Source organism: Megascapheus bottae, chromosome 14, assembly GCF_031878675.1.
Source record: "Megascapheus bottae isolate mThoBot1 chromosome 14, mThoBot2.hap1, whole genome shotgun sequence".
NCBI classification, from domain to species: Eukaryota; Metazoa; Chordata; class Mammalia; order Rodentia; family Geomyidae; genus Megascapheus; species Megascapheus bottae.
This window is the reverse complement of record NC_143522.1, coordinates 1,063,871-1,086,647: the sequence shown is the minus strand read 5'-3', so window position 1 is coordinate 1,086,647 and position 22,777 is coordinate 1,063,871. Positions and strand designations below refer to the sequence as shown.

The 22,777-nt window shown below is 41.0% G+C and overlaps 2 long non-coding RNA genes across 3 annotated transcripts in view; both read right to left on the bottom strand.

The window, feature by feature from the left end:
- Positions 1–4,937, bottom strand: part of LOC150054500 (uncharacterized) — a 230,994-nt gene extending 226,057 nt beyond the window's left edge. Inside the window, exons 1-2 of one of the 2 annotated variants that reach the window (XR_016537547.1) lie at positions 4,820–4,937; positions 2,710–2,825 (exon numbers count right to left, since the gene is read on the bottom strand). This is a non-coding gene — a long non-coding RNA (uncharacterized LOC150054500). The remainder of the gene's footprint in view (positions 1–2,709; positions 2,826–4,819) is intronic. The other variant, XR_016537546.1, reaches the window with a different exon arrangement.
- Positions 4,938–9,381: 4,444 nt separating this feature from the next.
- Positions 9,382–22,777, bottom strand: part of LOC150054497 (uncharacterized) — a 79,597-nt gene continuing 66,201 nt past the window's right edge. Inside the window, exon 3 of the long non-coding RNA XR_016537548.1 lies at positions 9,382–10,177. This is a non-coding gene — a long non-coding RNA (uncharacterized LOC150054497). The remainder of the gene's footprint in view (positions 10,178–22,777) is intronic.

Here is a 22,777-nt window from a genome sequence, read left to right as displayed (position 1 = left end):
CAGCCATAGCTTTCCAAATCAGTGTGGTTTAAACTGTATAAATATGTTGCACTGACTTTGCACACACACACACACACACACACACACACACATTAAATTTAAAAAATGAAATAGGAAATTTCCAGATCAAATATATATATATATATTCTTCCCAACATAGATCAATTCCACCTATTTAGCCTCCATGCTCCTGTCAGCCCCTTTGTAGCACTTCAGCTTCTAAAATGAAACTCCATTTCCTCTGTTTCTAAAGAAAAGAGTAATGAAATGCTCCAAATATTTTTCCACTCTAGACTTCCAGTAGATTCTAAATCCAAAGTCAACACTGCAGAAGTAATTCAGGCTAAGTCATGGCAGCACAAATTATAGACAAAATTTACAAGTTAGTTTCTACTGTGGCAAAATGAAAATGAGCATTGAATGAAATCACAGCCAACCATACTCAAGCCTACTTCTAGTATTATACTATGTAATTTCAATTCATTTCTCATCTGAATCCAAAATGGTGAGTATTATTTTTAGCCCAATTTTACCATGGTAGAAAATGAGGCACTAGCAGATTAAATCTCTTCAAGGTCATATAACTAGGAAGTGGTGAAACCAGTATCCATAGACTCAAGCCACTAGATCTGGAGCCCATTGTCTAACCATGACACTATTCTAATGATGTAATACATTTGTCTCCTACCTCAAATGAATTGGTATTTTTAAATGCATTCTACAAAGAATGTGTATTTGCAACTGTTCCTGTCCAGGAAGTGTAGCTGGAGGCTTGGACTGGAGCTGATGCTGTCTGAAATGGTATTGCCCTGCCTTGGTTTATTTAGGGAATACCATACAAATCTCAGCTTGTTAGTGGAGGACAAAGAGCAACTAAAGGGGGGGGAAGGTAAAACTTGAATTCCTAATCTTCATCAAAGCTATGCAAAAATAATTGGATTTCACTTATAAGGGCCCAAATTTGGTCATCGTGGAATATGGATACACCATAAGGATTATTTCTGAGATGAGAAAATCTTTCTCTTTATAAAAGGGAAAAATTAGTAGCCTGTATCATTTACCCTTAGTAAATAATGACTTACTAAAACTTAGCATTTACGCCATCAACATTTTGAGACAATATACGTAGCTTATCTTGGGTGGATGCTAACACACAACTACCTGCATGCCGTCCTTATCCAACATTGGAATGTGTCTCCTGCATCCAAGGGAACTGTTTCTAAAACAGCTCATATGAAAGGACCCACATCTGCAAGCAGAGGCAGGAGAATGGTAAAGAATGACAGCTCTCAGGGTGGGAGCTAGAAGCTTTGCCAGCCATATCCAACCCCACACCCTACAGCAGGGGCTGAAGGCCGAGTTTACACCCACCTCTGATAAACTTCCCTGGGGGAATTTTTCTTGGCTAGGGTTCACAACTATTGCCTTTCTCTGGAGCACAGGGTGGGGTTGGGGTAGGAAGAGAAGGAAGGTAGTTGGCAGGAAAATAGATCCTCAGATGTGCAGGTTCAAGATGTGAATGATTTGCAAATTTCTCTTAGTACCTTGAGCTCAGGGTATATAAGAACAGCACGTAAACTGAAAAATCATGATTCCTTTTCCTCCACCCACACCAGCTTGGGCAAAATTATGAGCTTCAGAAAGGGGGTAATTATTATTTTTTATTTTGCTAGGTGATATTGTAGGAGGCGTAAAATGCGTTAAGGCCAGACAAAAGGTCACTGCCAGAAAGATTACAGAAACATTCTTTCTCTCACCACAGAGTATTACTAAGCTGGGGAAATCAGCATGTATGCTGGAGAAATTCTGAGAGACTAGTCCTTTAAAAAGCGCCTGGTGGAAGGTGAACTGGAGAAGCAGGGAATGATAGTGATTCTCTAGGGAAGAGGCATCACAGACTTGCACTGGCACACCAGCACACTGAAGCTGTTGGCTTGTAGGTTCCAATGTATTCCACACCCTTGCTAATCTTAGTGCCAGCTGCTAGCTCCTCCCCTCCCCAGCTGTTCTGCACAGCACAGAGCCTAAATGTACTCAATCTGACATACCCAAAGGAAGCTTCAAAAGTGAAAAGAAATCCCCCACTTTTCCTAATGGCAGCAGAAATTATCTTTCAACTAGCCCAACTTGGCCAGAAACCTTCTGTTTAAAACAAAACAAAACAAAGACTGCTTCTGGTAACGCAGAGCCCTTGTTTCAAAAGAAGCCCCTGTGACTGAATCCCACACAGGCCTGCTTGCCCATTCAGTCTTGGGCCTCCCATTGAAACAGTTCATAGGGCAACTCCCTGATGAGGCAATGCATAAGCTGTCATGGGTGGCCAAGCAGTCCACTAGGCACCAGGATCTCATAAGGGGAGTTTGTAATGCAAACCACTGCACCTTAGCCCATCCAATCAAACTAGACTTTCCAAGAGCAGAGCCCAGGTATTTATGCATTTTTATAGCTCCCCAGGTTGGAAACAAGTCGTTGGGCCTCTTTTCAAGGGTCTAAAAGCTCACTGGATCTAGGACAAAGCACACTCAGGATTAAATAAGTTGTCAGACTTTATAACACATGTACTCTATCAGTTTGAATGCAAGGCCTATGTGCTTGCAAGAGAAGCTCTCTATCACTCGAGTCATGCCTCCAGTTCTTTTTGATTTGGTTATTTTGCAGATTGGTTCTTACATTTTTGCTCGTGCCTGCCTTTGACTTCAATTCTCCTACCTGTGCATTTGGACTCACAGGGCTATGCATCCATCTCTCGGCTTGTTTGTTGAGATGGTGTCTCACTAACTTCTTTCCTGGGCTGGCTTTGAACTTCAATCCTCTTGGATTTCTACCTTTGGAGTAGAGGGATTACCAGGGTAAGCCATCATACCCAGTGAAACCTAAGCTTTTTGCTTTGTTTTGTTTTGTTTGTGCTAGTCCTGGGGCTTGATTTCAGGGCCTGTGCACTGCATCTGAGCTTCTGCTCAACGCTAGCACTCTACCACTTGAGCCACAGTGCTACCTCAGGCTTCTTCTGAGTAGTTTATTAGAGATAAGGCTCTCACAGACTTTCCTTGTATAATTTGAGCCATAATTATAAAAGACACCACAGTCATAGGTATAAATAATGAACTTCTTTTAGCAATTAGAATCCAAGATAGAAGGGGCACAGAGGAATTAAGAGCATTGGCTATATACATTTATTCAGAGAAGAAGTTGGTTTATCAAAGGTTCTCAGTAATTGCTTATTCAGAAATATGTGTTTTATTAGAGGACAAAAAAATCTTTGATATCGATCTGTCCCAGTGGTCTGGTTTACTAACTCACTCAGGATCATTTGCATGGAGATATCCTGGACTGAGGGAAAATATTTTTTCTATAGCAAAAAGTTCTGAAAATAAATATGTACTTCAAATATATTAAGAACAGCTTTTGTTCCTGAGAACAAATTTTGTCTCCAGATTATAGAACAATTTGCCCATGCATTTTAATTGTACTATGGTCTAAAGCAATTCAGATTTAGATATAATAACTATGAAGATTGTTTGGCTGGATTACAGTATAGTGGATATATTTTCAATACACACTTGAGCCATGGCATTTTTAGATATTTGTTTCATTGTTCTAAAGCACTTGCTTATTCTAAGACCACAAGTCTTGAACTGGGGTATAGTAACTATAGTAGGCAAGCCTATAAATGGCTTCTATTTTATTAATGTCCTACCAGTATCTTGTGTGGCTGGTGTGTGTGTGTGTGTGTGTGTGTGTGTGTGTGTGTGTGTGTGTGTGTGTGTGTGTTCATGCATGCCAGTACTGGAACTTGAACTCAGGGCTTGGTGCTCTCTCACTTGAGTCACAGCTACTCTTCCAGCTTTTGGGGGTGGCTAGTTGGAGATCAGCATCACACAGAATTTCTTGTCTGCGCAAGCTTTAGGCTATGATCTTCAGAACTCAGCCTCCTGGGTAGCTAGGATTGTAGTTATGAGGCACTGGTGCCCAACTAACCAGGGCCTTTTACTCTCAAGACTACAAATTAAATAGAAAGTAAAAAAAAATGTTAAGTATGGGAATTAATTCACCATTTATCTGGCAAATATCATGTAACCCTTCTATTAATTACAATAAAAAATATATTTAAAAATGTTAAGTGGACTTGGTTTACAAACAAGGAATCCATAAATCCTGAGTTGAGGGTTGAGTGCTATCAAAATCAATATAGATGATTTCTTAAGTATGACCCTAGGAAAGTGTGCAAACAGCCTCCCATCTTAACAGACTCATGGCGAAGGGGGTAGTGGAAAAGGCAGGTGGGATGTCTGGCACAGTCTTCCTGGAGTTCTCAGCACAGTTCCACAATGCCATGGTCAGAATCAGAGGTTTTCAAAAATTGAATCCCAGGAAGTAGCACTGTGACTCAAGTGGTAGAACATTAGCCATGAGCTGAAGAGCTCAGGGACAGTGCCCAGGCCCAAAGCTCAAGCCCCACCACTAATTTTAAAAAAAGAAAAGAAAAGAAAGGAAGGAAGGAAGAAAAAGAAAAAATGAAATCCTGGAGAAGCCATGGGACTCGGCAATGGTAGGATCCTGGAGGATGGGCCACCAGTGGGCAGTTTGCTCAGAAATGTTTTTTATTATAATTGTAATGTATAGAGGGGTACAATTATATTCACCAGATAATAGGCGTATTACTTCTCACACATTGATATACCTTCTCATGTTTTTGTCCCCATTTCTCTCCCTCTACCACCTCCCTGCTCAGAAATCTTGAAGACTCTGTATCCTCTCTCCCACAGGAGACTACAGGGCCTGCAGGCAAGATACAACACAAGAGTTCCAAAACACCCACCTGGATCTGATTAAGAGTCATTCCAACTTTCCTACTCCCTTACATGGGAAGAGGAGGATCCTTAAACAGGAAAAAGACAAAGTGGCTAGAAGGTTCCAGAATCCTAGAGGAAAGAAAAAAAAAAAAAGAACTAGAAAAAAAGGTGAGCAATATAAACAAACCAGAGAGAAGGGAGCTTGAAAACTGGCATATATTTAATAAAATGGTGATATATTTATTTGATTAATACTGAACACTTTTCTTCCCCTTACACTTCCAATTCCCCATCTGAAGCAGTGTGAACGCTGAACCACCCAAAGGATAATCTTCTCTCCAGCACGTCTTTTCATTTCACTCAAGTTTCCTCATTGCTGTGTCCCATTTCCCATCCATAATTACTCTCCATTCAAAAGCCTGGAGGAGCTGATTAAGTGGAAACACAGTTTAAAATGAGGATAAACTCTTTTCCTTACAGAATTAGTATGCATTATTATTAATAGGAGCTTCACTGTATGAAGAGTCATTTGAGATTCTAACTGCTACTTAAAATAGTTTAACACTCTACAGGAATGTTGATTCCTAACAACCAGCCTAAATTCTTTTAGAATAAAAGTTGTTTGTGAATTGGATATGGGTTCTCTGAGGCCAAAGTGTAAAGAACAACTAAAGTAGTATAGAATATAGAAAGTGTTGGAGCTGAAAAAGGATTCCTTAATGAAATTTTTAAGACCTTTGATTTAAATATATATAATAATTATATATCATTAAAACATAAAGTTTTTGGCATCCGCCTTCTTTAAGACAGACACATTTGGTTTAAAGTTTTTCTACCTCCCCCTCCCCATCTACACTTGACTCCTAACAGTTTAAGACCTTGTTAAATTTATTTTGGTTGGTTAAATCAGCACCTGGAAGGTTATTCTGTTAAACAGTAACATTTAATAGAAAAACAGGAACTAGTAACATGGGTAATAGCCTCCCCATAAAATGTCCCACGGTGACCTCAGGAGGCCCAGTGAGCTCATCATGGGACCTCATTTTGGTTTTCCGAGTCTCTCTCATAGGGCTCTGGGTAACATGGAGACTGGCCACTCTTTTGGAGGTGTGTTGCTACCCCTGCCAAATCCACCACAAGCAACACTGCTTGTTTCTGCCTTCTGCTTGAAACCATGTTTTGTGTTTTGTCTTTATCAGGGGTCATGGCCCTTGTCATCAACACCTGTTGATTCCTAACAGCTCGAGGTAAAGATAAAATCCAAATAAGTTTAGGCCATCTACTAAGCTCAAAGGAAATCCTGGATTCGGAGTAGTTGCATGTTTACTAAGTTTCTCATTCCAGTATCATTTTCTGTCCTGGTTTATTGCAGCACTATTCACAATTGTCAAATTACTGAGTAAGCCTAGGTGCCATCAATGAGTAGAGTAGAGTATAAACAAAAACCTAGGGTCATAAAAGTAAAAGGGGAGCTATGAGAGAGAGAGAGAGAGAAAAGGAGAGAAGGGAAGAGACAGGGTAAACAAAGGAATACAAAGGCTGAACTCAGGATCTCATATACAGGTAAGGAAATATCACAAATAAAATTCCTTACTATATAATATATGTCAATACAAATAATAAAAGTAAGTAAATAACAATAAATTTTAAAGATCACATTTTGTCATATATTTAGCTTATAAAAGGCTATCCCCTCTCAAAATACAATATGTGTTTTTAAAATATACTCTCAATGTAATATGCTCATTTTATGAAGTAAAATTAAAATCCTGATTTGAATTAAGAAACCCATGAACACAATTTATGAAATAAGTCCTCCTCTGGGCATTAGGTTGGACCCTTACTGCCAATTGTAAGGATAATAGATCATGTGCCAGCCTGTCATGGCTCAACAATAAACAGAAAGGATCTGTAGGAGCGTCATCTTCTCCATTAGCCAGTCCTAGGCCCCTGTTTTCTCTAATTACAGCAGGTCCCGCAGCGGCCTTTTGCCCAATCAGGTTTTCAGTTGGGATGTTCTGAGTCCCTCCCCTGATCAGTTATATAACTTTGAGCAAGGTACTTAACTAAGCTGGTTTCCTCATCCATAAAATTAGCACAGTTTTTTTTAGTAACATTTTCCTGATGAGATGTTTATAAGGCTCTAATTCATTTGTGTTTATACAATGAGGAAATGAGAATAGAGGCAAGGGAGCAGGGCCTGGCACTCGTTAGCTGTTGGGTGATACTATTGGCTTCAAGGGCAGAGAAAATTAGTCATACACCTGTTTTATTCGCCAAGTCACACAACTTTCAGTTTAATCCTATCCCAATTCCTAACAAAATATGGGTAAACATATTATAATTTATTACAGTTGACAGGCTCAAGATTCTATTTCTGTTTTAAGCATACCCACATATATTGCAGAGCAAGTCTCAATAAGCAGGAAAAGAAAACTGTACACAGTGATGACCATTGGAATTTTCTTCTGGCTTCTCCACTAGCTACCAGAGAAATGGAAGCAAGGAAGAAAAACAGGAAGAGGAAGTGGAAAAGAAAGAAGACTTGAGAGAGACAAGAATGAATGGAAGGAGTCCCTTGGGCCACTTAGAAGGGAACATGCAGAGACATCTGAATCTTAACAGCTGAAAATTTCAGTAGTCCCTGAGCAATACTTTTGTTTCCTCACCCTAGCCATTCTAAATCAATGGATGGCCTATCCCACGCCTTAAGGATTCCTGGAAAGAGTCAAAGCCAGCAATCCCACTTCACCTGCTAATGCAAATACCATTTCAATAGCTCCAGGTCCCGGCTTAGACATGCAGTGGTATACCCTAACCTCAAATATCCATGGTCTGCTGCAAGATATTATATAGAAAGGAAACAGACCTAGTTCCTTTTGCATTGACAGGCAATATAGAGACCACTGCATTCTAGCTCAGGAAATTTTGATACAGGAATATCACAAAGATTAGTGATTCCCACAGAGTCCTTGGTGGACAGAAAACTATTATTAGGAGGGAAAAGTAGTCCTGCCTATAAGCAAGAGCTCATGAAAGCTCTGGACATTCACCTTATTAATGCAAACATTTGCTAACCATTCACAAGCAGAAGCAGAAGCTGCACAATTCCCCAGATTATCTGTTCTCTGGCAAGTTGTGAAGTTTCTATGAAAGTAGTAGAGTGTGTGAAAGCCCTATGTGTTCAAAGAAGGAAGAGCAGTCAATGACAGTGACCAAACTTCCAAGGGCCCTGAACATAATCCCAATTCTCATTGTGTTGGAACTTATGTAGTAGATGCTCTACTGATCCTGATTCATCCAAAATTCAACCCTCACAGACTCCAAAAGGCATTGGCTTCCATCCAAATGTAAACATTCCAATTCATTTGAACTCTGAAAACATCTGCCTGACAAGGCTGCTTTGCAACATTGCCAAATTCTCCACATTGCCTCACTTGCCCGTCACAGCAACCCACAGTGTGCCCACCCTCAGGACTGTGCAGCTCTCAAGGGGCACTGGTGGCTTGTGCCTGTAACCCTAGCTACTCAGGAGGCTAAGATCTGAAGACTGCAGTTCAAAGCCAGCTCCAGAAGGTAAGACCACAAGATGATTATCTCCAATTAATCACCAAAAAGCCAGAAATAGAGTTGTGGCTCAAGAGGGAGAGTACTAGCCTTGGAGGCTAGGGCAGGGGGTGGGGGTGGGGGGGGTCATGGGAATGCTCAGGGACAGCGCTCAGGCCCAGTTCAAGCCCCAGGGCTGGCACTAAAAGAAAGACTATACAGTTGTAATGAGATCTCAGAAGAACATATCTCTTGCATACTAAAGGACTAAACAGAGTTGGGTGCTGGTGGCTCACACCTGTAATTCTACCTACTCAGGGGGCTGAGATCTAAGGATTTCTGATCCAAGCTAACCTGGGCAAGAAACTCTGAGAAACTCTTTTTGTGTCCAATTAACCAGCAAAAAGCTGTAGGGGAAGCTGTGGCTCAAGTGTAGAGTGCCAGCCTTGAGTGAAAAGGACATAGCCTAGGCCATGAGTTCAAGCCCCATTATGCACACATGCACACACACACACACACAACAACAACAACAACAAAACTTGTTCTTTTTATTCAGACAGCACCAGAATTTGCATTCAAGGCCTCATTCTTTTTAGGCGAATGCTCTACCACTTGAGCTACATATCTAATCTTAAAACTTGCTCTTAAATGAAATGCCCAGATGACCCTGGCATTATCTTTTTTCTTTTAAGACAGAACTTCTTCTACCTCAATCTCCAAATTGCTAGAACTGTATTATGTATCACTCCATCTTGCCTGGACATTCTTTTAAAACTGATCATTTCATTCCTTATTGTTCCACATTTCATTCCTAGATACAAAAATTCATGTATAGACAAGCAATGATCATACATTCAATAAATTAACAAGTGATTGCTCCACAAACATGTGAGCCTTCGTGTTGAATATAATTCTAGCTGTGACATCTTTGTAGCAGTCGGAAGGCAGATTAGAAACTCCTGTAAGATGCATCCCCATTGGCCCTCTCTCTGGTCTGCTCTGAGCGCACTTTTTACAATAGAACCAAGCTGCCATTCACGATATTATTTCCCATCATTATTAATCACAGAGGGGGGTGGGGGAAAGAGCCCCATTGCTTGTGACCTCTTATGCAGTGTTAATGTGTCAGTGACAATTTTGGCAGCCTACAACACAGCAAAGTAGAAAATTGGCTGCTCTTCCATTATGGTGTTTATTTTGCTGGTCTTGAGTAATGCTGAAGCAAGGGTGACAGAACTTGATTATTGTTCAATACACCCCTGCTTGTTGCAGTACATATGGAGTTTCTGTGCCTTCTGAGCTACTGTGGCTACAGCAGATCCAAAAAGATCTGTTCGCTGTTAACTTGGTTGGCATAATCTGGCGAAGGAAAAGCAGAGTGAGCTAGCCCAGGAATCAGGCAGTGGATAGAACCAATGACAAGAACCCACAGGTACTCCAAGGAAGACTTGCCCAGCTCACACATGATCAAGCCCCACCTTCCAGAGCCTCCCCTCTGTCCATCCCTAGCCCAGAAGTTAGTAAATTCATAAACACTTGTTTTGTTTTTGCCAGTCAATGCCTCCTGTTCTCTGTTGACTTGTTTGTTCATGGTTGGAGCTCTACCATTGAAGCCAGGCCTCCAGTCCAGCTTTTTGCTGGTTAGTTGGAGATCGTGTTTCCCAGACTTTTCTCCCAATGTTGGCTTTGAGTGGTGATCCCCTGGTCTCGGTCTCCTGAGTAGCTAATATTTCAGGCACAGGCCCTGGGTGCCCAGCCAGGTGTCACACTCTTGTAGGCGACTAGAGGGGATGATTGGTTAGCAAGAGAGTTCTGCTTTGTAAAGAATTTTCAGATTACTAAAAGAAAAGGAAAATCATTATCACCAAAACAATTCCTTGATTCATGACTGTTTAGTCTGTTTATTGTATTTTTAGAATGACTAAATGAGCTGGTTATTCTTGAACAATTTTAGTGTTAAAAATAGGCATTCTTGCACTCTTTCCCTCTCCATACTGAATATAATTAGTCTCTGCCATTTAGGAGCTCAGCTTATATTTAGAAACCTCATATTTCTCAGTGCCATGTGAATTGCCTGAGCACCATTGAGCAATCAGGTGACCACTGGCAATACTTACTATTTTGGAGCGAGGTCTGGCAGGAAATGAAACTTCACACAAGTCTGTGATTAACAAGACATGGGCAAGATCCAGGTACCCAGTCATAAGAACTCCTATCTCTAACTTCATTTCATCTGCAGAACAAGGCCATCCATGGGTACTGTTGGTTCATCAGAATGCTACAAGCAAAAAGAGCTGCTAGAGCTGTGAAGTTCCTGGGCATGGTTATTCCTTAAAAATAACCATGTATCTATAATCCTAGCTACTCAGGAGGCTGAGATCTGAGGATCGTGGTTCAAAGCTAGCCCAGGCACAAAAGTCTGTGAGACTCATCTCCAGTTAAGCATCAGAAAACCAGAAGTGGTGCTATGACTCAAAGTGGTAGATACTAGCCTTGAGGCACAATACCTCAGGGTTGGTGCCCAGGACCTGAGTTCAAGCCCCACATCTGACCCCCCACCTAGTACCTGCCTATCAAGAGAGACTTTGGGTTAAAACATCATTACCACAGGGGGGGGGGAAAGACTTTTGCTAATTTTCTTAAGAATCTCTCCAAGGCACAGTGGCCTAGAAGGCTAAAAGATCAATTCCTGTTTAAAGTTGTTATTTTTTGTGAATGTTCAGCTGAGTCTAAGACACCTCTAGGTATTTCCCAGTTTCTCTCCCCAAAAATAAACACTAAATGCTCTCTAACTAGATTAAAAATCTCTTCCTTGGATTATATGACTTACCTGCAAAGAGAAAGAAACAAGAGACAGAGATTTCCAACGACATGATGACTCCCAAACAGAGGGCTTTAACTAAATAGAAGCAAGATTTAGACACTAGTCAGATTCTACACAACCGAGTGAACTTCCTTAGCTTTGCAGAAACTCAGTGGTGAAGCCACTCTAAGGCAATAGTGCCTTAGGCATGAAAAGTCAGGCAATAGCACAGTTGTGTGAAGGTGCAAAATCTGGATGGAGGCTTAAATGTCTGTAGACAAACCAGGCTCTGGTGTATGTTCATCATGGGCCCTATCCCACTCTTCAGACAAAGGAGGAGGACGGCAGGTGTGCTCGTGAGCTCCATCTCTCCATCTCAGCATACCTTTACCTCCACAAGACCCCTGTTCCCCAAAAGACACTCAGCTCTTCTACCACACAAGAACCTCAGCTTTGCTTAGCCCAAATCAATAGCCCTGCTTAAGGGAGGAAAAGAGCAAGGGAGCCACTTTGGTTGTGTTAGCAGAAAGAAATTCGATTTTGTACCAATAGATTTTGCTTAACAGTTGTATACATCACTATTTCTTTCTTTTTTCTTTTCCTTTTTTTTGTTTGTAGTCACTCACAGGGCTTGAACTCTGGGCCTAGGTGCTGTCCCTGAGCAATTCAGCTCCAAGGCTACCACCCTACCCACTGAGCCACAGGCACTACTTCCTATTTTCTAATGGTTAATTGGAAATAAGAGTCTCAATGTCTTTAGTGCCTGGGCTGGCTTTGAATGGCAATCCTTAGATCTCAGCCTCCTGAGTAGCTAGGATTACAGGTGTAAGCCACCATGCCCGGCTCATCACTATTTCTTAATAGGAGAAAAAAAAATCATTCTAGTTCCCCTTTGGATATGAAAAATCAGTACACTATAGAATCATTAAACAGAAGACCTGTGGGTAGATGTTTTTGATGTTTTCACACCCCCAAAGCAACACTGACAAGAAAGATCCTGGCCAAGTATCATACCATACTCACACTGTACTCATGCTGTGTCATATTCCTCCCCACACACGTGACCCCACAAGACCACCAAAATCTACTCAGGATACCAGTAAAAACTGTCCTCACATTCATTCCCCCTAAAACCTCGTAGTTGAAAAAATAATAATAATCCGAAGATATCTTCAACCTTCTGCAAATGAGAGATCAATAGCTTAAGAGTTTTGACTATTTGCCACCCACTTTCTTCTCCAAAAACTCCCTGAGCTAGCCTTGAGGCGAAGAGTTCAGGGATAGCACCCAGGCCCAGAGTTCAAGCCCTGCAACTGACCAAAAAAAAAAAAAAAAAGGAAGAAAAGGACAAAGGAATCAAAATTAGCAGGAGGCTGTTTGATAAATGGATTGAGTTTTTCTGAAATTCAGCAAACTGGTACAATTGCTATAATAGCTGAAAGGGAAAACAACTGAAGTACTGCTTATGTGTCCTGAGACAAGCAGTCTGAGAGCTATTTTTTTTCCTATTTTTACTCCTTGTTGACATGCTTACTACAGATTTTGTGTTAATTTAAAAATATACCAGTCACACAGTCATCATTAGCCTGTGTTCACTATTTCACAAGTGTGCCGACTGCCTAAATGCTATTGTGCCAGTGAAACAAAACCCTGACACCCGCTCGCTCTACTGTTCTCTGAGTGTGCAGAAAAACCATTATCTCATTCTTGTGCCTAATGTCTTCCATTGCAATTCCATGTATTCCCTGAAGCCCTAGGTGTCATATAGGATATTAAATGGAATTGCTTCTGAAATTTCAGCATTTACTTTTTTTCAAAGCTGTTAAAAATCAAGCTTTGATGATGGTTAAAATAACCCCAAATTGGGTCTTTTCACCCTGGGATTAGCAAATGAGAATCTCTAGCTACATTAACTACCTGGAGTTAAAAGGAGCATTTCCTCATTCTCAGAAGAGTGGAGAGGTATCTGTCCTACATTTCGAAGGTAACAGTATAAAGCCTTAAAGATGATGGATATCCTTTCCTCTGTGCATGTTAAGACATATAAGATATATACTGAAATGGATTATTTTACAAAGATATACACAGTCTGGCACAACATAGACAGAACTGTGACTTCTTTATTTCTGCCTCCTGTAAATCCTTTCCTTCCTCTCCTGAGAATACCCCATGGCATACCAGCCATGACCCAATGTCTAGTGTGTATGTATAATCCAATTGCTTGTTGGTGGTATTAAGAACTGAAGCACCTCTAAATCTATCTCACAGGAAGCCAAGCCATAGCTGCTAATATTAGATTACATTCTAATTATTTACTCTATATCCTTCTTCGCACCATTATTCCAAGAACAACAGATCAAGGTTTTTCCACTGAATACTAATGCCACTGTTCATCAGGATTCCAGAGCTCATTTGTGCATCTCCCTGGATAGAAAGACCAGCCACAGGAAAAGCGGAAATCCAGCCTCTCTGCTCGATAACACATTAGCATGTGTCTTCCTATCGTGGTCACCAAAAGTCATTTCCCAGTTGTCTCACATGAATAACCCTTTTAGTACTTATCAATATGGATGAAGCTCAAACTACCCACTTTATGCAAAACAGCAAAGAGAATTGTCTGTTCTTTGATAGAGAAAAAAAATATATGAGCAGGTAATTAAGTCACTTCGCTCCCTTACTTTGTAAGACGCAGCTGCTGCCATTGATTTACTATAGTGCCTAAAATTTGCTGCCAATCTACTCATGAGAGGTTCCCCTCATGGAAACAAGAAGTGGAACTACAAAACCTAGGGAAAATGTCTCCACAGAAAGGCAACCAAGCAAGGAATGACCCCGGGATGCAGAAATGTCCTACCCACCTTTTTCTCATCAGAATCATGCTGTAGCTCAGGTTAGACAGGAGAGCAACTACTGAAGCTGGTGTGAGATCCAGACAGAAGGCAAACATACCTACAGAAAAGAGTGGTTGAGGTATTCACTTCAGTAATTTCGGAAATGGCTTATAGTCAGAAGTTCAGCCACAGATTGTAGATGGCTCCACAAGACTGGTTTTTTTTTAAAAAAAAAAGAATAATGTTTAATTTGGGGAAGGGGCATATTCAGAGGGTTTAAGCAATGTCCCCTGAGTATTTTGCTCAAGGCTAGTGCTCTAACACTTGAGCCACAGTTCCACTTCTAGCTTTTGGGTGGTTAATTGGAGATAAGAGTCTCAAAAACTTTCTTGCTTGGACTGGCTTTGAACCATGATCCTTGTATCTCAGTCTCCTGAATAGCTAGGATTATAGACATGAACTATAGTAGTGCCTGGCAATTTTTAATAATTTCATGTACCAAAAACTCAGTAATCTTAACCTAGTTTAGTGGCAAGTTCGTGGCTTTAGGACTTTAGATGTAGGGTGTTGTCCAGGGGTGACAGATCTCATCATGTGCATCATTATAATCCCTCCAGAGCTCTCTGATCTTGCAAGTGAACGTGTATGAAGGTAAAGGTGGAAATGTCTTCCTGTGCAGTAGACATCCCCGTCTAGTCTTTCCCCAGATGGTTCAGGAGAGGATCTTACTCTACAGGGCAGGGAAGAAGACAGCTGGCTCAGTGAAGTCCATGCCATGTACATTCTTGCTCTATCTCAATTTGTGGTAGTATTCATCCTGGCTTGAAGCACAGGTGGTCTCTGAGTAGAGATATCCACTGTCTTAGCCTGGGCAACAGACTCTGCTTCTTCCCTTTGTTTGTCTCTGGCCTGTACTTGTCCACAAACTTAAGGAACCTCAGTCCCAGGCCTGGGAGAACTGGTTAATCACAGGAGGCACTTTCAGCTGCTTATCCAGGAGGTCTGCTGGATATAATATAGCCATTGGACAAAGCCCAAAGAAGATATCCTGTCCAAAGCAAGAGTTCTTAGGCCCTTTTTCCACTGGGTCATTTACTTCCTGCTACTTCATGCTAGCAGGACAAGGGCCACATTTTGCCACTGGCCTTCTTTCAACATCTTGGGCAGCTGGAGGAGAGACAAACTTTTAAATATTTTATACCTATCTATAATGTAAACTCTTTTGGATCAGAGGGGACAGCTGAAAATGTTTTATATCTAACTGTGAGATTGAACATCTAATCAACCACAATACATTCAGCTGATGACCACTGCATATTTGTTGATCATAATAGATAACATTTATTGAACACATATTAAATTCCTGTTGTGCCAGGCACTGGTGGCTCACAGCTATAATCCTAGCTACACAAGAGGCTGATATCTGAAGATCACAGTTCAAAGTGAGCCCAGGCAGAAAAGTCCCCATGAGACTCATCTCCAATTAACCACTCAAAAAACAGAATTGGCACTGGGGCTCAAGTGGTAGAGCACTAACCTTGAACACAAGGAGGCTCAGGGACCGCGCCCCAGGCCCTGAGTTCAAGCCCTACAACTGACCAAAGTATATTGCATCCATCTATGAACTATCACAATGAAACACCCTTGTACAAATAATGTGTAGTCATTAAAAAATAGTAGGTGTATATATAAGCAAGTTATCTGGTTGCCCTGGCCTGGCTTCTTGCCCGTGGAAGGAAGAGATTTGGTGCTATATGATTTCTAAATTCCCATCTTGATCTAAATTAGATTTTTCTTTCAGAACAATTTTAATCCAACCCACTACATCCTGATAATGGAAAGACACATTTTGGAGATGAAAAGCAGAGATTTTGCAGAGCCCGTATTTCTAGCCCTTCCTTCACTCCTCTCCTATACTGGGATGTTTCATTCGAATCAGCTGAGATGAGACAAAAGGGAATTTGACTTTCTGTTTTACCTCCTCGTGATGTTAACCAGCATCCTGCCTTCCTACAAAAGCCATGTGTCCCTAACTGACCCTGGATGTGGCAACCGCCCCATCTGCACCCTACAGGATGGGGATGCCAGGCTAAGATTTAGTGCTCTTCTACTTGCGTGGATGTGATTAACAGTAAACTCATTCAGTCATCTGAGCCACAGAGACAGATCTATAGAGGACCAGCTCTTCTCCTGCCTGTTTATCAACACCTCAACACAACCCCACAGTCTCATTTTGGCCATCTGCCTCCCGCTCATTCCAGTCACTGGGCGCAAAACCAAACCATGCTGTTCTTCTGCACAAAGATGTCCTTGAGGGAAAACTCAGAACACAAGCTTACGATGTTATACGAGGACCATGAAATTTTTTAAGCTGGCCTGATGCTAAGTCAGTTGGGTATGGTGGTGTTGCTGTACATATCATGCTTTCACATTTGACTGCCAATCTGGAGAGATTTTCTTTTCTCTCGTTTCAGTGCTGTACATTTTAAGAACTCTTCTCTTCATGTAATTCTTTCACTTCTTCAAGGTAGTTCACTCCTTTGTACCTTGGTTTTTCCATTCCATGGTTTCACATTGCCCTTGCCAGTTATTGTTTTTCTTCCTCTGCCTTTATTATTTTCCTTTCCTCTGGCAAAACAACACACACACACATGCACACACACGTACAAATCCTCTTTGAACACTCAACCAGGTGCTATCCTGTTTGTTCTTTCCCTTTACCCATACTACTAGCCCAGGAGAAAGGGGCTTGTCCCTTAGGATTATGACAAGTATTTATTGAGTACTCACTGCTCACTATATATATATATATATATATATATATATAGAGAGAGAGAGAGAGAGAGAGAGAGAGAGAGAGAGAGTATATTATTTCTTATTACTCAAAATCACCTTACAAAAAGTTATTTTCTTAAGTAGTACTTTTCAGACTTTCAGGTGCATGTAAGTTACTCGGGGATTCTGCCTCAATACAGGTTCTGACTCCAAAGGTCTTGAATAGATCTGAGAATCTGCATCTCTTGCAAGCTCCAGGTAATAGCAAACATACATGTCTGTAAGTTGGTAAATGTGTTTATAACTGTGGCAGTCCTCTTATTTAAATAAGAAATTGATCTGGGACATGACTGGTTTGTGCCTGTAATCCCAGCTACTCAGGAGCCAGATATCAGGAAGATTGTGATTTGAGGTCAGCCGAAGAAAAAATCTTAGCATGGCCCCTCTCAGTTAATAAGCTGGCTGTCATGGGAGGCAGTGATGGCAGGATTGTTGTGCAATGCCAGTCCCAGGCAAAAACATAAGGTTCTCTGAAAAATATCTAAAGTCACACATAATGATCACAGTCATGATTCAAGTGTTAGTGTGCCTTCCTAGTATGGCCAGGACTTTGGCCTAGTGGTTAAAGTGCTTGCCTAGCATGCATGAAGACCTGGGTTCGATTCCTCAGTACCACATACATAGAAAAAAGCCGGAAGTGGTGCTGAGGCTCAAGTGGTGGAGCTCTGTCCTTGAGAAAGTCCAAGGACAGTGCTCAGGCCCTGAGCTCAAGCCCAGGACTGGCAAAAAAAAAAAGAAAAAAAGGCCCTGAGTTCAAATGCTAGTCTCACACACACACACACACACACACACACACACACACCACACACACACACACACACACCACACACACACACACACCACACACACACACCACACACACCACACACACACACCACACACACACACACACACCACACACACACACACAGAGGCTGATGTGAAAATCCCACCTGCTATGAGTATTTTTGGTCTGCAATTGAATGTTTCCTCTTCTCATTATCTTTCTATAAATTGAAGTGCTCCTGGAAAAAGGTAAACAACTTCACTATGGTCTTAGTGTACAGCTGGAGACAATGAAAGAATGTGTGGCTTGAGAAGAGTGAATGCACAGAAAGAGAATAATACCAAAGGGGGAAGGGAAATGGGACATGATGCTTACTAAAAATAATTTAGAGATTAATCTGATAAAATGCCTTCCACAAACACATGTTCTTTTTTTTTTTTTTTTTTTGCCAGTCCTGGGCTTGAGCTCAGGGCCTGAGCACTGTCCTTGGGCTTTCTCAAGGCTAGAGCTCTACCACTTGAGCCTCAGCACCACTTCTGGATTTTTTCTATGTATGTGGTACCGAGGAATCGAACCCGGGTCTTCATGCATGCTAGGCAAGCACTTTAACCACTAGGCCAAACTCCCGGCCCCAAACACATGTTCTTAAGGAAGCCTACTTAGCTTGGGAGGCAAGCCCAGGGGATGAGACACAGAGTCTGCCATCTTGTTCTGATATGAGCACCTGCTCCTGATCCTCTCTTCATCTTTTCATTTGCATTTATGATTATTCTTTTGAAAAACTACTATCCTCGATTTTACAAAACAGAACTAAGGTTCAGGTAAATTGGTTTTGTTTTCCCAAGATAATTACCAGCTTAATTACTCAGCTCATTCTTCCCATAACAAGCTAAGGTTTATTATTATTACTATTACCAAAGCTGACAAAATATGGGGGAAATGGAGATATCCGATAGAATTCCAAAAGTGAAGACCAACTTCTTCCTTTGATGAAGCTTTTTCTTTTGTAAGCATATGTAACTTAAAAGAAAATGCACTATTTTTATGGTATGTATGACTCTAGAAGCAAAAGAGAAAGACACTTTTTAAGAACAAGGAATGTGAGAAAGGGATGTGTGAGGAATATACAGGGAAACTCTGTGTGATTTATTTGGTGAACCTCTGATCTCTTTTACCATCTTGGAATCCTTGAGAACACCATGTATCTGTCTCTGAGACCAGCCAGTCTCTAAATGGCTTAAGCTTGGGTTTGCTTACATCCTCTCCCATCTCCTGCTGACCTCTGAAGCCCTGTGCTGCATAAATTACTTCTACATGACTATACCTGTTCCTTCTATTTTGAGTACATATCTGTCTTCTAAAAAATACAAGTTGCCAGGTACTAATGGCTCACATTTGTAATCCTAACAACTCATACTAGCTGTGATCTGAGGATCACAGCTCAGAGCCAGTCCTGGCAGGAAAGTCCATAGACTCTTAGCACCAACGAACTTACAAAAAGTTGAAGTGGAGCTGTGGCTCAAGTGGTAAAGTGCTAATCTTGAGCAAAAAGAACATTAGGGACAATACCAGAGCCCTGAGTTCAAGTCAAAGGAAAAAATGAAGAAGAAAGAGAGGGAAGAAGGGAGGGAAGGATATAAGTTATCTCTCTGAAGATACAAATAAAAAATCAAAGGGCTGAGTGTGTTGCTCAAATGGTAGAGCAAGGCTTTGAGTTCAAACTCCAATACCACCAAAAATTAACTAAATAAACAGAATAAACTTTCAATTCATTCCTTAGTCCTTATTTCTCCCTTCTATTTCCTTCTTTCTTCTTCTTCTTACTTAACCACCCATGTTTTATCCAGGGACTCACAGTCCTCACAACCAAAGCCGTGGTCTGCTCAGTGATTCATTAAGTAAATTGCTGTTTGAAGTCACTGTATTCTGACTTCAGTTCCCACTGCTGTCTACAGTTTCCCTCCATGGTCACTGGGGCTACTTTTCCTGCTGACCTTTCCTCATACTCGACCCGTCTCATTTTTGCTGCACTATTTAACGCTGGTGCTTACCTGCTCTATCTTGGCATGTCCCCATCACACTTTTGAAACCAAGCAGTACCTAATTCTTCTCCTACCTCTCTGACCTTTGATTTCCATGAAAATCCTTTCTGCTCCTCTCACCATGTAACAGGCAGCTAGCTTTCATCCATGCTCCATTTCCATTTCCCCTAACATTCTCTCCTTGGATAATTTCCTCTACTGCTGTGGTTCAGTTACCATACTTTATGCAGATAACTTCTTAGCACTAGACTAACTTCAAAATCCTTTCACACATGAAGTTCCCAAAGACTAAGGTGAGGCTATATCATACTATACAACTTTCCAATTCCTAGTTATCTGAATAAAGATGTCCAAATTCCTTATCCTATTATTCAAACTCTCCAAATGATAGCCCTATTTGTGAGCCATACGCCTCACCACTAATTTATTTACACCTTTTTTTTTTTTTGCCAGTCTTGGGCTTGGGCTCAGGGCTTGAGCACTGTTCTTGGACTTTCTCAAGGCTAGCACTCTACCACTTGAGGCTCAGCACCACTTCCAGCTTTTTGCTATGTATGTGGGGTACCGAGGAATCGAACCCAGGTCTTCATGCATGATAGGCAAACACTCTACCACTAGGCCAAACTCCCGACCCCATATTTACATCTTTATTATGCAGCGACTAGAACTAGCCAGCTCCTTTCTAATGAATAGCTCCTCTGCTTAGAAGTTCTGAGCCAGTACTGATTGTTCCTCTGTGACTTCCTCAGCACCAAACAGTTTCCTGTTTTCCATACTAATCTCAAATCATAACACAGTTTTTAGTAACACACTCAGTTTGATATAGTATCTTCTCAGCTTTGACACTCTTAAACATGTATTCTTATATATCTTTAGTAATGTTTTTCTTAATGGTTCTTATACTAATGTGCAATAGCTCCTAATAAAATATGTACATCTCTCATAGAACCTAGAAGCAAAGATAATTCACCTATCCAAATAGCTACTATCAAAATAGTTTCATAATGCCAACATAGCACTTTTTTTTTCTTGTTTTGTTTAGTAATCATATTAGAAATCCCTGAATGAAGTCGGGGGGGGGGGATCTCAGGGGAGTCCCATGGTTTCTACTGATAGTACTAATATTATTTGTTAACTACTCACAAATATATAATACTGACAGTAAAATATAAAGTACCACTATAAGTTTACATAGATAAAGACAGGGTTCTAGGGCTAATCATTAATAGCTTTAATCAAATCAGTACGAATTTACGTTTCAGAGACTGAAGACTCTAGTGTGAATAATCAAATCAGACCACTCAACATTGTAAGCTCGACTCACTTCTAAAGTCAGGTGTCTGATACTATTGCTGTGGCACAGACTCAATTTTATACCTTTCAGTTTATGTTATAAATACAAGTTAATGCAAATACTTCCTAAAGATGGTCACATTTCTGGATCATGAAATTTCTAGACCTAGTTGTGTGTGTGTGTGTGTGTGTGTGTGTGTGTGTGTGTGTGTGTGTGTGTGTGTCAGTGCTGGGGCCTGATTTCAGAGCCTGGGCACTGTCCTGAGCTTCTTTTGCTCCAGGCTAGCACTCTACCACTTGAGCCACAGAGCTACTTCTGGCTTTTTCTGTTTATGTGGTACTGAGGAATCAAACCCAGGGCTTCATGCATGTTAGGCACATACTCTAAAACTAAGCCACATTCCCAGCCCAGATATTTTCATCTTGGTAGATAGAATTGGAATTTAACTCTAGGACTTCTTGTTAAAATGAATGTATCCTAATAATTAGATAAACCATGCAGAAATTTGAAGTAGGATTTATTTATTTTCAAACCATTTGTGAGATTTGTCTGCAAATGTAGGGATTTTCCCCCTGTTGGTAAATAACCATGTCATCCTCTAAATCTTATAAAGCTGGGAAGCTCAGAATAATGAGAAGTATCTAGTTTCCTGTGGTGTGAGCTTGAATAGCTACTACATTCTCTTCACTGTATAACTCTTATTTTCCTCTGTTCTTTCTACATAAATGTAGAAATAAACAGATTGAGTAAACTGGGCCTTCTCAAGAAAGCAGCTAAGTATATTCCATCTTTCCAACAAGTCTCCATGACCTAGCCATCTGCCTGCAGAAATATCAACCAGGTTTTCATGTCATGCGTCAGTCACTTTCTTCCCAACCTCTCATAACCCGGCAAACATTAGAGGAGTGCAAATGAGAAGAACATTCACAACTTCAAGCCTTTCCTCTATCACATCATACAAAGAACCTGTGGAGTTCTCATCCAAGAAAAGCTCCACAGAAGTGCTATGGGAAGAACACTCACTCACCCTCTCGTTTCATTTATGCAAAACAGCAATACCTGTATCCTCCTCATAGTGGACATGTTCCATCTGTCACCACTGGGATCAGCTTTGCCACATTTAAACTCCCTTAAATTTCTCACTGGTGAGAGATTAGGCTGCTCTAACTTACATATTAACTAATTTCATAAAGAATTTTTTTTTTGCCAGTCCTGAGCTTGAGCTCAGGGCCTGAGCCCTGTCCTTGGACTTTCTCAAGGCTAGAGCTCTACCACTTGAGCCTCAGCACCAATTCCAGCTTTTTTTTTTTCTATGTATGTGGTAGCGAGGAATGGAACCCAGGTCTTCATGCATGCTAGGCAAGCACTTTAACCACTAGGCCAAACTCCCGGCCCTCATAAAGAAATTTTTGCTAAGTATTTCTTCTGTGGTTTGAATGGGACCCCCCCAGAAACCTATGTGTTGGAAATTTAATCCTACTGTGACAATGTTGGGATTTGGGGCTGGTTGGAATTACTTAAGTCATAGGTCTCATTAAATGAATTATACTTGATAGACGAAGGAGTTTCTCTGGGCTGGGAGTTTGGCCTAGTAGTAGAGTGCTTGCCTAGCATGTATGAAGACCTGGGTTCAATTCCTCAGTATCACACACAGAAAAAGCTAGAAGTGATCCTGTGGCTCAAGTGGTAGAGCTCTAGCCTTGAGAAAGCCCTAAGACAGTGCCCAGGCACTGAGTTCAAGCCCCAGGAGTGGCAAAAAAAAAGGAGTTTCTCTTTCTCCTTTTACCAAAGATGAGCATGGTATGTAGCAAGGAAGTCCTTACCAGATGAAACCTTTATCTTGAGTTTGTAAACTTCAAGAATATGA